The sequence below is a fragment of the Austrofundulus limnaeus genome, unplaced genomic scaffold (genome assembly GCF_001266775.1).
Source record: "Austrofundulus limnaeus strain Quisiro unplaced genomic scaffold, Austrofundulus_limnaeus-1.0 Scaffold186, whole genome shotgun sequence".
Taxonomy (NCBI): Eukaryota; Metazoa; Chordata; class Actinopteri; order Cyprinodontiformes; family Rivulidae; genus Austrofundulus; species Austrofundulus limnaeus.
In genome coordinates, this window is record NW_013952588.1 from 252034 (window position 1) to 256090 (window position 4057).

General features: G+C 38.7%; 1 protein-coding gene across 1 annotated transcript in view; it reads right to left on the bottom strand.

Moving 5' to 3' along the window:
• npy8ar (neuropeptide Y receptor Y8a) overlaps positions 1-4057 on the bottom strand; it is a 67816-nt gene that overhangs the window by 59341 nt on the left and 4418 nt on the right. The window contains exon 2 of the mRNA XM_014018205.1: positions 1157-1299. The gene's annotated coding sequence lies outside the window, so the exon portion shown is untranslated. The remainder of the gene's footprint in view (positions 1-1156; positions 1300-4057) is intronic.

A 4057-nucleotide genomic window follows, 5' to 3' on the forward strand; every position in this document is an offset into this window, starting at 1 on the left:
CCGCGGGCGGCAAGGAATGACGCAAGGGGGGTACCTGATGCGTCAAAATTGGACGCAAAGGGACCTTTGAAAAACGTCAATATGTGACGACTCGGGAGTGAGAATGGGTTGAAATATCAGGACACTCTCCTTCACACACTAGTGAAAAAAAGTCAACACTGCAACACGGAGACCAGCCTCTTTATAAAGTAGAGAAAAGAGTGATGGGCTATATCTATAATTATAATGAAACATATTTTAGAGCTGAGCTGAAACAATTATTAAGCTGGTGTGGAAACAAAATGTAAACCTAATGTAAAAAAAAAAACTCAAAGAAATGAAGGTAGATTTTACTGTTAAAAAAAGGCCGATCACCTATTTCTGCACATGTGATGGGAGTCAAACATACAAGATTAGGTGGAAATTACAGCAGTGAGGACCTGTCCTGAACTCTCAACACCACACACCTGGCCAAAAAAGCTCAGCAGAGGATAATTTCCTCAGGAGACTTCAGCATGGGTGAATTCCTCTTACCAATATCACCACCTTCCATTGGTACACTACTGAAAGCGACCTGACCATCTGTGTCACTTCTTGATATGGCAACTGCGGTGTGGAAGAATGTAAAAGGAAAAATGTGCAAAAAGGACTAATAAAGTCATCGAGGTCTCACTCCACTCCTTAGAATCGATTTTTAAAAAGAGCCAAGAAAAGAACACCCTCTGTACTTTAAAGGTCCTTCTCACCCATCATCGCTCTCACAAGCTGTTTAACCTCCTGCCAGCTGGAAGAGGATACCGTTCCATCAATTTAAAATCAACCAGAATCTGCTGAATCTCCACTAACACTCTCAAAACACCACTCGACATCAGAAATTAAATTGTTTCTAATCACATTATATGAAATCACGGATGTTGGATATTATCTTACTTTCTTTGTCTCCAACACAAAGTTAAGTCTACAAAGTGTGACCAAGAAAACACACTTATGTCCCCGCAACATGCGTAATACCATTACTCACATCAGGGCTAACGCTAACACAAGCTGTCGGGCATCAATCTGTTCACAGAACCTGAAAAAAATGTCTTTTTCATAAACTACTTTTTTCTCCTAATGCCGTACTGCCAATTTAACACAGAAGCAGTGCTCCTGAAACTCTCTGATGTTAAGTGCTTACCTGTGTGTGCAGACTAGTGACAGATGACTCTATATCCAAGCCATTGGTATATGTTTTAACCAGCAGCCTATATCCAAGCCATTGGTATATGTTTTAACCAGCAGCCCAGGGGAATAATCCAGCCTCTCGATAAAGACGATGACCTAGAAAATGAGAAAGAATAATATAATTGCTGCACATGCTGAGCGGCATAAGAAATCAATGTTCCTTTTAACTGATTTGCCGAGTTAATAAAGTGTCTCACTATGTTTTCATTGCTTGATTATTGCAAAATACTAATCATTACATACATAATTGATTCACTGATCATAAAACCTGTAACTGAACACATGCTGTCAGATACGTAGAAAAAAAATTAAGTGCTTACAGGGTTTAAGATTAAAATGACTATCTTAATTCTCTTTCCTGGAAATGCATTGAGTTCATCTGAGCTACTCGTGAAACAAGAGCATAATTTGCTTACGGATATTTGTGATTATAAAGTCAAAAGGCATTCTTCTAATAATGATTATACATGTGTGTAGTTTTTTTTTAAAATCAAAGTGGTAAAAAAGGCCAAAAAATAACCTCACACAAAACAGTGACAGATTTCAAGGCAGTGATGAAAACAATCATCTCCATGTAGTGCTGGGCGATATACCGGTTTGTACCAAATACCATTTTTTATTTTCGTTATGACATGAATTTTCTGAATACCGACATACCGATTTAAATAGCCTGAACACATGTGGAGCATTTCGCCACGGCCGCCAGTGAACTGTTTCCCAGGGGACATTTTTCCTCGCTGCACTGCTATGTGCATTAGCAAGCTAATGTTATTGTTGGAGCAGCTTGTTGCAGCGATGGGTGGTGATTCTGCTGCTTATATTGGCTTACGTTAAAAAAACATCCATTTCGCCATCACTGAATGTAGTAAACACCTCTTCGGTGACGTGCAAAGTTAGATTTAACGCGGTTAGTTAATATGGAGATGTCATGCTGATGGAGACTTAACGTGGTTCTATTGTGAAAAGCCTGGCGGAAGTAGTTTGTAGTGGTATTGGAAATGACTGGTGTGCAAGGTGAGTCATGTTGATAAGCTTTAATAAATAACATAAAACAATAGACTCAATAATAATCTTTTCTTAACCCTCCTCCTTCACAACCGGACCAAAATGCACGACTACTGTCTACAACCACCAGTCAGAGAAAAGAAAGACACATAGAGGAGGGAAACAGCGACACAGACAGAGGTACAGTAAACGAAAAAAGTTCATAAGTAGTGTTTATATATTTTATTATCAGCTGACGTGTGATGAAAAGAAAAATACGGTGATATACCGTGAAACCGGTGTAAATGCTGTAAATACCGTGATATAAAATTTGGGTCATACCGCCCAGCGCTATCTCCATGTATTATCACCTTATTGTAATTGTTTTTTGCGTGTCCTAACAACTCCAAACTATAGCATTATGTCAGGGCTACCCTGGTGGCAGCACATGAACCGAACAACTTCAATGCAGACAAGTGTCTGCATTGGGTAACAGTCAAAGACTGCCTTGGCATTCAGATTCGCAGTCGTTGAAACAGATTTTATGGACATGGAATTTCACTTTAATGATAGGGGCATAATGCAGCTTATGCTGGAATGAGTGTTGGGAATGAGCTGCAACTTTAGAGAGTTTATGTAGCAGGAGATTGATAGGTGGCATGGTTCAGTGTCTACAGTGATACAGACTCTGTATCAATCTGTTGTGATGAAGGGAGATCTGAGCTGAAAGAAAACCCTTTTAAATTATCAATCAAATTATATTCCAACCTGCACCAAGCTCTGCAGAGTGGCTAAACTCACCCAAAAGGATAGGGTAGAGGGGACTTACTGCACACTGAGAGCAGCTGACTGATAGGGTTTGTGTGTCTGGTAAAAGGTGTTTACTGCTCACCTTCCATATGACGTGTTTTCAGACATGTGTAACAGGAATAAGATGGGACAGACTCAGAACTCTCTAGAGGGATTATATTTCATTCACAAATGGTCTGGGAATGCCTTTGGGTCTTGCAGGATGTGACGGAGGAAGTATAAGGAGAGGGAGGTTTATGAATAGATGGATGGATGAATAAAATAAATTTTCACCTTCAACCAGCAGACTAATACTCAAAATAAACCTCTTTAAATCAGGAAAACAAAAGAAAGCCCTCACAAATGACAGCCTGGTGTGAGAACATCAAGCACACTTTCTTGAAACTCATCTATACAGTACTAATTAAATACTTGGCAAAAGACTTGCTAATTATTGTCACGTCAATGAATTCCCTCTGCTCAATGTGTGGGAAAAGCTTTTTTGTCTCCAGATTACAAAGTAGCTCACCCGCCTCTCATTTCAACAACAGTCTTATAAAAGTTTGTCAAACTGTCAGGAACCATAATGTGAGGGTTTGTGTACAGTGGAGTTACTTTGTCACCAAAATAGCATCACTGTCAGTTTGTTCAGTGATGAAAGGAGGCGGGGTTATGGACAAGACTTTAATTTTCCATTTTTGCTTTTGTTTTTGATCGTTGTTTGACTAGATGTTTTTTAAAAAAGACTCGGACTAAAATAAAATCAACCATCTCATAATTCCTTACTGCATGCAACCAATCTGCAGGTAGGCTTTCAGTGGCGTCACTAGGCGTATTTTACGGGGGCTCCAGCCCGCCTAAATAATTTTGGTGTAAAAAAAAGTGTTTTAATTTTTTTACAAAAATTCAATATGATATGGTCAGAATAAATTACCATTTTATATTTCATATTAACTAAAATATATGATCATAAATCTGTCAGTTTCCCTTTAATTTATAGTGTAAGGTAGAGATCCTCTTTGGTGCGTTGTTATCCAATCCATTCTACTTGGTCATATAGTGTATATATGTGTGTAAATAC